At 51.7% G+C, this 13,365-nt stretch overlaps 1 long non-coding RNA gene across 1 annotated transcript; it reads left to right on the forward strand.

Moving 5' to 3' along the window:
* Positions 1-9,144: 9,144 nt before the first annotated feature.
* On the forward strand, positions 9,145-12,349 carry LOC141978576 (uncharacterized). Its single transcript, XR_012636396.1, has 3 exons — positions 9,145-9,255; positions 10,238-10,309; positions 12,306-12,349. It is a non-coding gene; the product is annotated as an uncharacterized LOC141978576 (long non-coding RNA).
* Positions 12,350-13,365: the final 1,016 nt, after the last annotated feature.

Here is a 13,365-nt window from a genome sequence, read left to right on the forward strand (position 1 = left end):
TGACACCAGTGCAAAATGGGGGGGTCAAAGGCCACACTCGCTTTGCACTAGTGTACATGACGGGACAAGGAAGGAGCAGGCCCGAAGTGGGTCCCAGGACTGCGGCACAGACTAAGGCCCTTTGCACCCCTCTGGCAAGTTAGCAAAGGGACCTTAAAGTGAGGGTAACTGACCCCCCACTCCAAGGCCTCTTGCACTGCCAGCTAGGTGCCAAGCAGCCTGAGTGTTAACGGGAATGAGGCGTGCGAGGAAGTGTGGGGCCTGTTGGATCTGTGCTGATTTGGAGGCAGGGGCTCTTCTCTTCTCCCCAGCCCCCGCCGTCCATGTTTCCGTGCAGTGCCTTGTGTCAGAAAGGCACTCGCTGAGTGTGCTATCCCACTGGCACGTCCCTAGGCAAGTCGGCATCTTTGGTGCTGGAGCCCAACAAGCCAAGGCGGGCACCTCGTGTGCCGAGTCACAGCCAGGAAGGCGAGTCACAGCCAGGAAGGCGTGCCGAGTGCCGAGTCACAGCCAGGAAGGCGTCTCCAGCCGTCACGGCTGAGCTGCCTTGGATCAAACAGAGCTTTATGCATGTGGGGCAAGGACTTATGCCCACAGAGCTTTGGGCATGCGGGGCATACGGGTGCGGAGTGTCACACACAGCCACTACAGCTGGAAATCGGCATAGCTACGCTGACTTCCATGGCCCTCTGGGGGTTTTCACCAGCTGGGATCTGGCTCGGGTCTGTGCACCAGCTGAGCTCCATTGAGCAGGACGGGGCATGCAGGGGACTCCTGTCCTGCAGCCCCGAAAGCACTGCCCAGTAAGGGCTGAGGACTTTTGCACATGCTCAGCACCCACAGCCAAAGGCTATGGGTTCTGAGCCCTTGGGAACCTAGTCCAATGAGGGGCATCCCCCAGGGGCATGATGAGGCTCACACTTGGCCTGAGTCCGATCTCCTCTACCCCAGTGTGTCTGGGGGCAGAATCCAGCCTCACGTCCTGTGACATGCCCGTCCTCCACCCCTTCCCCCACGCTCACGTGTGAGCTCTGGAGCAGGTGCGCAGGGCGCTAGAGACTGACTCCATCTCGGGGCAGAGTGCATGACCATATCCATGTCCATGGGGCATCTCCTCCCACAGCGACCTGCCCTCTGCAGGGTGCCATGCTGGGCCAAGGCCCCTGAAGTGTTACCCTCCCACCTCTGACTTCTGGGGACAGGTCTGCTCCTGCAGGGGCAGGGAGTGCTTCCCGGTCAGTGGCGGATTACTTACTGGGCCAAGGGACGGCCGGGGAGCATGGTAAGCCCTCCATGCCCCAGCCCCGCTCCGTGGCAGGAGCACCAGACAGGCGGGGGAAGCCCCCTGTGCTTCAACCCCGCTGCTCGGCAGGCACGCCAGGGAGAGGGGACTGCAGGCGGAAGGGGTAGGGAGGGGTCCCCACTTGCTCTGGCCCAGGGCTCCACAACCCCCTAATCCACCTCTGTTCCCAGTGATCCGCTGGGACCCTCTGGATGGGTCTCAGAATGGCTGTGAGAATGTGCTGATTCAGCATCCTCCAGGAAGGCTTCTTCAGAGCCCCATCCCCAGCTGCTGGCTGCCCTTCCGGGGCGAAAGCAGCAAGGTGAGGACAAGTGGCCAGTACCGGTCTCCGGGCAGATCTTGCTCCGGGACATAGGAGTGCAGCCCGGGAGGTGTGACTGGCACCAGCTAGGGGGCCTAGATCTGAAGTCCCTGGTTTTGGAACATGAGCACTCACGTGCCTCCCGTTCTGTGACCCTCTGCAGCGGTGCAGGAGGCCATCAGAGCCGTCAAGCATGTCAAAGAGGACGAGGTTGAGGTGAGCCAGCTGGCAACCAGCCTGAGCACCTTCGGATTGCGCCTAGCCAATGAAGTGATCGGGCAAGTGCTGAAGTCGGCTCACGTGAATGGTAAGCAGAGCGGGGTGCGGCATGCTCTTTACTAATGCTTTGCTGGTGTGCACAGACCACCTCTCAAGGTTTGCAAACCTCTGAAATGCTCCGGTGGTTTGCAAATCTCAAGTGTTACCATCCCAGCATTACAGCTGAGGGGGTTCCCAAGGGGACAGTGGCAGAGTTTGGCCTGGAACCCAGGAGTCCTGATTCCCAGTCCTGTTCTTTCACACTGAACAACCCTCCCGCTGCACCATGCTTCCAGGAGTTCAGTTGAAGACACACCAATAAAACCTCTCTGAATTCTTGCTGTTTGCAGTCCAAATGGAATGTTCCTTTTGCTAAATTTGCCAACTCACCTTCCAGGACAAATCCGCTGCTGCATGAAGGCAGCCAGCCAGTTTGGTAGAGTCATAGACTGATATCGGGTAAACAGAATCAGGAATATCTGACGTCTTCACACCAGATTTCACTTCTCAGTGACAGCTTTAAATTTCAAAATGTGAAGAGTAATGGGGGAATGAATTTGGGGAAGGGGGGATTGTTCCAGTTTTTGGATATAAACCAGGAAAGGAATCCGATTAAGAGCACTGTACATGTCCAGATGTTTCCTAGCTACTTGTGACACAGTTATTGGGAATGTTCTGAGGACAGAACTGCAGATTAGGACTCCTGGGTTCTGTTTCTAGTTTCCCCACTGACTTCTTGTGTGATCCCAGGCTACTCACTTAGCCCCAGATCCTCAAAGGTATTTAGGCACCTAGCTCCCAGTTGAAATTAATGGGAATTAAGCACCTAAATACCTTAGAATCTAGGCCTTTATCTCTCTATGCCTCATCTTCTCTATCCGTAAAATGGATGTGATGACATTGGCTGACCCCACAGAGAGTCAGTATATAAAGTGTTACGCGCCAGATGTCCGAAGAGCTGAGTGTTACCGTTACGGGTTCCCCTAGAATGTGTGGGGGGAGCGTCAGATGGGTTAGGATTTTGTTACTTCCTCTGGTGGTGTGAGTTGGGGCTGAAAGTGTTACCAGATGAGAGAGCACAAGAGACAAAAATGGGGTTTGCCTGCTGAAGAGCAGCGTGAAGCAGATAAAACGGGCTGCCTGGGGGAAGGCTTTGACTTCATGGGATAACTTTGGATGGCAGGACATTGTAAGAGACCACCCAGGCTTGTTCTCTGGCTGATCCCCTGGGCCCAATCTCCCAGCTTTATATCCAGATCTGCATTCGAACTTTCCCAGACTCCAGCGGTGTTGAGATCAGGGGCCATGGTGCTCTGTGCAAGGCCAGGCAGGACAATGCCTTCTCCCCAGACACCCACCTTAAGTGCTAGTTTGCCACGCTGCCAGGGTTCAGCCAAGGTTCTTCAGCTGGCAGCCACTTCTGTGAGGTTCTAAATTAAGTTCCTAGGGAGGCACGATAGGACTCAGAATGATGTGAGTTCAAAGCAGAGGCGATTCCAGCTTCCCCGCGCTGTGCACTCTTGAGATACCATAACTCCAAATGGTCCCTAGTTCCTCTTGCCAGGCAGGATGAGAAGACATGTGCCAGCATTCTGGGCACTCCTGGGTCGCATCTGATGTTTGTTGGGAGCCTGTTCCCTTCCCAGCTGTCCTGCCTTTCTCCTTGCAGAGGCCGGGAGGGTCAAATTCACCAATTTTGTGAGAGCTCTGTCCAGGAGTCAGCATTTCATCACATCGCCAGGTAAGAGCCAGTCTCCTAATGAAGGGTGGATGATGGGCAGGGAGGCTAAATGGGCCTTGGGTGTCCTTGGAACAGCCCCATTCTTTCCGTGTGCAAATATACCCCACAATTCTTCACTTTGCTGCCCCATGAGTGTGAGGACTCCCAAGACATCCAGCATGCCAGGCAGAGAAAGACAGGAGCCTGAAGCTCATCCCACAATACCCTGCAGCTTTGGGTCCTGTCTGGGGTGAGTCTTGCGTTGCTCACGTCAACTAGGTCATTTGGGCTCAGCGATCCTGCTACCTCAGCTGTCCCACCTGCTTTTCATCTTCAGTGCTGGTAACGAACGTATCCAGAGCCATTTCTCTGTAGTTACGTTGCTGTGCATTGGCATTCAGAGACAGGCCAGAAGGGACCAGCTAATCGGACCTCCTGCCCAATGCTGACCATAGAATTTCAGGATGGCATCTGTGGCCCATCCTCCTGCTCTCCCTGTAGCTAACCCGGTAGCCCTTGTTTGCAAGAGGTAAGTCCTGGCCGCTTGCTGACTGCATCCGGCCTGTTGTCTATGCCCCCACAGCCCTGCAGGAGGCCTTTAGCATCATCAGCAAGCTGGAGGATGAGAAGATTGGTGTTCAAGACCTGAAGTCCGTGCTGAGCAACTTGGACGTCAGTTTGTCCAGCGAAGAGCTCTCCGATGCACTCCAGTTATGTCCTGTTGACGGTGAGCATTTACCTCAGGGGGACGCCGTTTCTACTCACTGACGTGCATCCATGGTCTGTGTAACAGAAGATCCTTGACAGTCTATAATCCCGCCACTGTGGCCAATCACCTCCCACCATGCCGTGTGCTTCCTGATGTTATCATTCCTCTTTCCCCAGTGTTATGTCCTGGCTGGCGGGTAGGGGTCACTGCCACCTTCTTCCAGGGAGGAGCAGCGCTGTTCTGTAATGCTTCATAGACTCTGTACTGCTAAGGAGACTCTCCCGTAGTTCCAGTGGCCAGGCTTTGGGCTTATGGCAACAGGGAGCATCTGATTTCGGTCGTTGCTATGACGTTCCGAGCTGCTGTGGCTGCAGGCGTGTTGCAGCAGGCAGAAATGGTAACATTAGAGCATTAGCTCGTCACTAATCACAGTCTCCATGCGTGTTCTTTATCCCGCAGACAGTGGGAAGGTGGATCTGAAAGATTTCATCAGGGGAGTGACCTCCACCAGGCGCTTTGCAGAATCTGTGGGTGAGTGAGCGCTATGCTGGGCAGAGAAAGGAGCTTTGGTAGGAGGACAGGTTCGCTGATGCGCTCTGGCAATGCAAAGCAGCCATGCAGTTGCTCCAGCCAAGGTCCCGGCTGCTTTGCATGGGAGCAGTCACCCAGAACAGCTGGAGCACACTGGGGAATTTAGCCCCTAGACTGCAGCTGACGTGTCGTCTAATTGTCACTCTTTCTGGTGAGTTCATGCAGGCAGGCCCTGCTGCGGTCTTCAGGAATGTTTGTAATTCGGGCTGAGCTTGGCAGGGTTTCCAGAACCAGACTGAACAGCTGCCTTCTGATCCTGTGGCAAAGCCTTTGCTCCCCTGGAGGCCTGAATCTGCATCTTTCCCTTTGAGGCTCCTAAATCTCTCTACTGCGCAAAGCATTTTCCAGGTGCAACACTGCAAAGATGGAGCCAGCCCCAATCCCACCCTCTCTCCCCCTTTGACTGTTGAGCAGCCATTGATCTAAGGCCCTGATCCAGCACTCGTTGAAGTCAGTGGGAATCTTTCCATTGACTTTTTAATGCAGCTGGCTCAAGCTGTGGTGAGGGGAAAGCGCACGGGGGTCATGTGCTCTAGCTGGGCCCACTGCAGCCCTGGGAGGCCTGGGGCTGGCATTGATTTCCATGGGGTGATAACGTTTGAACTACAGGTTTCTGGACGAATTTTAAGCCTTGGGAGCAAACGTACTCTGTTACGTGCTGTTGAAGTATCAAGAAGAGGCATCGTGAACCAGCCAATTACAAAACTCCCAGCAACTTCAGGGAGGCAGAGGCTATGGGGGAAATTCTGTCCTGTGCAGAGGGCCCAACATGAGGTCCGTGTATCACTTAAGTCCCACTGAAGTCCTCCAAAGGGAATGGCAATGGTGCAGAGGCCTGTGCACAGGGTGAATTTCACCCTGTAATAGCAAGATCCCCTCTTGGCCCCCATTTAGCAGCACACTTGGGCATGTGCTTGGCTTTCAGCACGGGACTCGAATGCATGCTTAAGCACTTTGCTTGAGCACTTCCACAGTATCCCCGTGTTGATGACGTCAAGGACTGGGTCGATCATGGAGTCTGAGTCGTGTCCCCCCCACCGCCCCACCCCGAAGTAGTCCTCCCAGTGTAGGCGCAGAGACTTTCTCAGGACAGTGTATAGGAAGCTTCCTCTGCCATTGCTTTGGCCGTACCAGCCTCCAAGACTGTCTGGCCACCCACTTCTCTTTGCTGTCCCTGATGCCATAGCAGTTATGTTTCATGGGTGCCCTGCCATGCGTTGGCTGTGTCCCCGCAGGGCTGCAGCTCACCTGCCTGGCCATCAGCAAGCTCAAGGATGACCAGATTGACCTCCACGACCTTGAGTCCACCCTGAGCAGCATGGGGCTCCATCTAGCGAAGGAGACACTGAAGGAGGTGATGAAGACAGCCAGTGCTGACGGTGAGCATTTCAACCCTCCGCGTGGGCTTCAGTGGGGCACGTCTTGCTTAAAGGTATGTGGACTTCTGTCCTATCCCCTAGGGCTGGCGTGCACATGAACGGGCTCAGGCGGGGCATACCTCTGCAATGGATGTATGGTACAGGGGTGAATTTCAGCTATACCTACGTCCCTGTACATGTTTGGCCTCGTCTAGCAGGAGAAGTCCTCTTGTGAGGTCTGCCCGTTTGAACCCATTGGTTTGTGATGGTCTAGCTGTGTTCCTCAAACGTTCATAGATGCTAAGGCCAGAAGGGACTGCCTTGATCATCTAGTCTGACCTTCTGCGTAACACAGGCTGGAGAAGAATTTCACCCACTGCTTCCTGAGTGAGCCCTTATCCTTCCAGAAAGAAGAGTGTCTTTGATCTCAGGAACTCAGTGTTAATCAGTGGGAGCCACCCTGCAGGCCAGCTTGAATTTAAGGCTAGAGGACTGTGTAGTTTAGGGGAATATTTTCAAAGGGACCAGGAGCAGTGAGGGGTGCAATTTCTATTGGAAAGAGAATGGGAGCCAGACACCTAACTCCCGTTTGTATGTTGGAAAATCTCCCCCGCACTCTTTAACGTCCCTCCTTGTTCTCCCTTTTCCCCTCTCTCCATTGCTCCAGTTTCTGTGGGCAGTTCTTTGGGACAGGGACCTTGCCTTCCTACCCATCTGTAGGGCAACTAGCGTGACTGCTACTGCTGTGTAAATAGGGATCCACAACTAATAATAGCGCTCTATGTGCCTGGGACACGCATCCCCGATGGCAGCCTTTGATTGCCTACCTTGATACAGATTGTCATAAATATAAAGGGAAGGGTAAACACCTTTAAAATCCCTCCTGGCCAAAGGAAAAGCCCTTTCACCTGTAAAGGGTTAAGAAGCTAGGATAACCTCGCTGGCACCTGACCAAAATGACCAATGAGGAGACAAGATACTTTCAAAACTGGAGTGGGGGAGAAACAAAGGGTCTGGGTCTGTCTGGGTGATGCTTTTGGCAGGGACAGAACAGGAATGGAGTCTTAGAACTTAGTAAGTAATCTAGCTAGATATGCATTAGATTCTGATTTCTTTAAATGGCTGAGAAAATAAGCTGTGCTGAATGGAATGGATATTCCTGTCTTTGTGTCTTTTGGTAACTTAAGGTTTTGCCTAGAGAGATTCTCTATGTTTTGAATCTAATTACCCTGTAAGATATTTACCATCCTGATTTTACAGAGGTGATTCTTTTACTTTTTCTTCTATTAAAATTCTTCTTGTAAGAAACTGAATGCTTTTTTTCATTGTTCTTAAGATCCAAGGGTTTAGGTCTGTGGTCACCTATGCAAATTGGTGAGGATTTTTATCAAACCTTCCCCAGGAAGGGGGGTGCAAGGTTTTGGTGAGGATTTTGGGGGGAAAGATGTTTCCAAACGACTCTTTCCCAATAATAAACCCGGTTAGACGTTTGGTGGTGGCAGCGAAAGTCCAAGGGCAAAAGGTAAAATAGTTTGTACCTTGGGGAAGTTTTAACCTAAGCTGGTAAAAGTAAGCTTAGGAGGTTTTCATGCACGTCCCCATATCTGTACCCTAGCGTTCACAATGGGGAAGGAACCTTGACACAGATACATTCCTCTTTAATTCAGAGCGTCCCTTGGAAGGGCAGGGAAATTCTAAAACAGCATTTGTAATAGCAGTTGACATGCTGTAATATTGATACCATGGTGCTGTGGTTCTCAGCCTTTTCCATCACAACACCCCTCTCACGCAGCTGTGATTTTCCAGTCTGAGCAGAGCTGGGTGACTGCAAACCCTTGACTCCTCTCCATCACCGGGGGGTCCAGGCTGAGAACCCCGAGATACTGCACAAAGGTTTTGTCTGTCTTTCTGTCTGCTAGTTTCTGTCCATCATTCTTTCCGCATCTGAACTTTGCTTTACCTTGCAGACAACGGGAAGGTGGATTTCAGAGAATTCATAACAGTTTTAACCCAGCTACCTCATTTTCCTGAAGTTACTGGTGAGTGCAGCTTTCAAGGAAATAAGGAGCGGGGGGATCAGATGTGGAATTTCATTTCAATCATTTGGGGCCAAATTCTGCTCTGTGACACCAGTCTAGATCTGGAGTTATTCCACCAACAGCAGTGTGGTTATACAGTGCAACAGTTGATTGCCCAGAACTTTCCCATCTACCCTGTCAGCAGGTGTTGATCCTGCTGGGAAAGGGTTAAGCAGAACTTACTCTGAGGCAGGTAGCGCCCGGATATAAGGGAGGTGGGAGTGGCTCTCTGCGGAAGGAAAGGATCAAGGGTATGGGCTGAGCAGTCCTCTGGGAGGAACCCTAGAAGCAGCCAAACATGATGAGAAGGCTTGAGCAGAACTTTATGGGTCTGACCCAAAGCCATGAAGTCCTTCCCTTGGCTTCAATGGGCTTCACATCAGGCCCTTTGTTGTTTTATGGTTGGTTTCTTTGGGTGAGGTTCTCAAAAGGGGCCAGTGCCCTGCAGGAGACACCATAAAGGTTCCTGATGTTCAGAAAGTGCCCCGCACCCACCCTCTGAAAATCACTCCCCTTCTGTGGGTGTCTCAAAATGGGGGCCCCAAAAATCACTGGTTTCTTTTGAAAACCTCACCCGAAAACCAGACCTCAGGACGGGGAGGTGAGTTCGGATTCAGCGCAGTATATGGGCTGTAATTCTGGGGGGGGGGCACCTGTGCATGTGGGGGAATGGGGAGGGACGGGATTGTTTGGCTCCTGTCTTCCCCAATCCTCTCAAGAGTTAAGCAAGACAAATTTTGCACTGAAGCTCTTGTGTGGACAGAACTCTTTGTGTTCCCCACGCATGTTGCAGTACTGAAGGACACCTTCGATGCAATGAGCAACATCAAGGACAATAACATCTGTGTGGACGTGCTGGACTCCACCCTGGCGAGCATGGGAATCATTTTAACGGAGGAGGAACTACGTGAATTACTGGCGTCGGTTACGATTGCTGGTGAGCATGCCAGCTTGCTTTCCACTGGTGAACTGTGTGCTTAGGCAGGCCAGAAGTGAGCACGTAGGGCCTTTCCAGATGTCCGTGTGTACGAGAGCACGTGCCAGCCTGTAAAAGAGAAATCTGATCTGTCATAAGCCTTCTGTTGTGCAGTTAGAATTCCCGATTCGCTAGTATATGAGATTGTAATAATAATACCCAGCTCTTCTGTAGCGCTTTTCCTCCATAGATTTTAGAGTGCTTTACAAGGGAAGTCAGTAGCATTATCCCCATGTTACAGATGGGAAAACTGTGGCACAAAGTGATAAAGTGACTTACCTAAGGTCAGTAGCAGAGGTGGGACTAGCACTCAGCTCTCCTGAGGCCCAAGCTTGTGCTCTGTCCATTAGCCCAAACTTCTCTCTGAAGGTCGGGCAGTACACATCTCCTGCTTACGGAGGTCTTCACCATAGCTGTGACTGTAAATTCATACAGATAAAACCAGCCAGAATTCTGGACCTGATTCCCTCTCGCCTTGTGCCGACATTTATACCGGTACGAAAGGCGGCCATTCCGATCTGATAACATTGTACACCCCCAGCGCTGGCTGTCTGCGTCACCTCATTCACCCCCTGTGCTCACTGTGTTCAGCAGAGCAGGTGACCATGCAAGGTGCTGGGTGATGGAGTATTGGGCCCAGAGTGAGCTTTCAGTGGACCGACTCATCGGGCCGGAGTCTCATTGATACGAAGGTCCCTTTAGATCTCCCTGGCAGGAGTGAAGGGTATTTTACTGGCACTTTCAGCTCCCTTTGCACTGCCAGAGTGGGGTAAAGGGACCTTCATGTCGCTGAGAAGTGAGCTCTAAGAGAGAAGTGTCCCACTGAATCTGGACCTTTTGCAGGGCCTCCCCCATGAAACTAGCTGTGATGATGATAGCGCTGTGCGACCCACACGTCTCTGCATCCCCCCCCATAATGTCTGCACTATTCTGTGCCTTGCAGAAGACGGGACGGTGAACTTTAAAGACGTCATGATGTGCATGACCGGGACCCGGCGGTTCACTGAGTTTGAAGGTGAGCGGGAGCTTTACAGTAGCTGAAAATGGATGGAAGGTCAACACTGAGCTGTGAACGCTCCCTGGAGAAGCACCGGGAAACTCCAGCTTGGGGAGAGCGCTGGTGTTTTTCACACACTCGACTAGTCTGAGCAAGATTAGATTTCTTCCTTGTGGGCCGGTTGTCGGCCATGTGCTGGCCTCAGTCCAGGCTGGGATTTCCAAAGCCGCTTAGAGGACTTTGGTGCCCAGTTCCCGTTAGAAACCCATGGAAATGGGGAGTCCAAATCCCACTCCAACTCCTCCGCCGTCAGGATGGTGGGGTGCATGAGAGAATACCGCAACAGCCCTGGGGTGCCAGAAAAACCATGTGCTGCTACAAAGCCCCTAGGTTGGGCTACAACAGACACAGTGGCCCTGGCGCGAGGCGGCTCCCGCATGCATTCAGCTCGGTGGCAGAGACGCACCGGGCATGGTTTGCAGCCATCAGGGCCCCCAGTGACGAGACAGGTTTCGCTGACTCTGTGGCTGGTTGTGGAGCCTCGTTTTAAAAAAAAAAATAAGGGAAGAACAGAAAAAAAAAAGACAAAAGTAAAGAAATGAGAAGGGAGGGGGAGAAGAGGCAAAAGGAGAGCAACGTCTCCATTTCCAGCTGCTAGGAATTCATCTCTTCCTGTGAATCTGAGGTACCTCTTCTCCGACATGATACTCACTCTTTAGCTGCCTGGCAGCTGTGCCAAGCCGCTGTCCCTGGAGGCAGTCTGCTCTTCCAGCTAAGCTATCTGAGCCCTTTGGCTGCAAGCACGGGTCTAGAGAACCAAGCTCTCTGTGTGCTGGAGAGTTCCCAGGAGGATGGGCTATAGTCCAGCCCACAGCTCTGGGAAGTCATCTTTAAGGAGGTATTTGGAATCGTAGCGGTTCTGTTGCCTGGCCCAAATCACTCTCTGTTGATGTAACAGCAGAGGAATTGCCGGACTGGATTCAACCAAGGGTCCGTCTAACCCGGTATCCTGTCTCTTTCAGGAACTAGTATCTGATGCTTCAGAGAAAGATTGAGATGGGGGCCAGGGGGAACAACCCATCATGAGTTACAAAGAGTGATCACTTTACATAAGCTATTACCAGCAGGAGAGTGGGGTGGGGGGAGAGAAAACCTTTTGTAGTGATAAACACCCATTTTTTCATGATTTGTGTGTATAAAAACAAACATCTTCTGTATTTTCCACAGTATGCATCCGATGAAGTGAGCTGTAGCTCACGAAAGCTTATGCTCAAATAAATTGGTTAGTCTCTAAGGTGCCACAAGTACTCCTTTTCTTTTTGAAAATAATCCAGGAAGTTCCTTCCTAGCCCACTCACCCAGTGGCTGCCTTCTGCCCTGCAGCAGGAGGGGATTTAGTGCTGAGAATCTGTTATCCAGTTTAATGGAGGAATTGATGTTCTCATCCATACACCTCTCATCAAGGAAGGTTCTCAAGTGGCTTGTTAGTTTTCTCAAATGCTCGTCTGTGCAGGGAGTGATTCCTGAATATCTATTCTGGATTAACTCCATATTCTGGAATAAGAGCGCCCACACATGGAGTTAATCAGGAATAGTTAATCCGCTTTAAAATCACACCCTACTTTATTCCAGATTAAGTTTCAGATGTAGACACACCCTTACTGTTGCCTCTGCATTTAGAAACCAGGGCTCCCCTTCCATAATTGATTACTTCGTTTCTACAGCAACCTTATATCCACAGTTAACAGTCCATTATTTGATTCTGGGGCTCCCCTTAAAGTGATACCCCTCTAATCTGGTGATGGGAGTGTGGATAGGAGACTTCCAGACTGAAGGGGCTCAATTCTCCATTGCCCTGTACTTTTTGGAGTCGTTTGCACCTTGTGCCAAGCTGCCCTTCAGATCAAGTGACGTTCCACACCTGCTGTACCGCAGCGACTGCACCTGGCTACTTTAACAGAGAGCCAGGCTCAGAGATGCACTAGCTGCCTCTCTGCTCTCTCTGTCCCTGCAGCTTTGCAGGATGCTTTCAACGCGCTCAGCAAAATCAGCGGAGACAAGATTGAGGTGAGCAACTTGCCGTCGGCTCTGAAGGCCATGGGGATCCATTTAACCCCCAAGGAGTTGCAAGAAGCTCTAACGTCCTGCCCTGCTGACGGTGAGTATCTGAAGGGTTCGTCTCTTGGGGTTTGGCAGGGCAAGTATTCTTGTTCTGCCTGGCCTGGGCGTATTGGTTACTGGCTGTGTGAGAGTATGAGGTGAAAGATGTGGGATCCTCTCTTCTTCTGGAACAGCCAGGGGGAGGGCTAGGGTTCCTGGGACCGTCTGAGGAGGAGGAAAACCAGTGGGAGGGTTAGGCAGCTGGGTGGTGCATCATCTCTGGTTTGCTGGAGACAGGCTGGTATCAATGCAGGACTGTGGGAGGCTTGGGGAAGGGAGTTAGGACCATGCTTAGAGGAAGGGGTCATGGGAAAATATGCAGTTGAGACGCTCTGGGCCCAATTCCCACCCCTGTAACACCAGGCCATTTCTGCAGTAACTCCCCCGAAGTCACTGCAGTTACTCCAGGTTTCCACCGGCGTAACTTACCTCCGAACTTGCCCTTCCGCCTGTCAGTCTCTTTGCCCGGTGTTGTCTGTTTGCCGTGCCTTTCTTTTCTGAGCCATTCTCTGCCTTGCAGAATCGGGGAGGGTGAATGTGAAGGAATTCATGAAGGTTTTGACCAACATCCCACGCTTCTCTGAATATGTAGGTGAGTAGCAGAGAAATCGGAGAAACAGCTTGGGCTGGGGTGTTGATAGATTGTATAGTCAGTTGCTTGACCCCACTTTGGTTTGTTATGATGGAACATATTCAAGAGACCAAATTAATAACGAGTGTCAGTCAGGTTTATTAATGGGGTACAGGAAAAAGGTTCTGTGGAATACTAGTCGCCGAGGAGCCGTCCCATGCAGCGATGTTACATTCACTTTACACAGAAGCTGTGTCCCCAGCTGACCCATTTCAGCTGGTATTAGTTATCTGATGATTTTACAAGTTACACATCTCCTTACACATCACTGAAATCCAACCCA

Source organism: Natator depressus, chromosome 27 (genome assembly GCF_965152275.1).
Source record: "Natator depressus isolate rNatDep1 chromosome 27, rNatDep2.hap1, whole genome shotgun sequence".
In the NCBI taxonomy this organism is placed as follows: Eukaryota; Metazoa; Chordata; order Testudines; family Cheloniidae; genus Natator; species Natator depressus.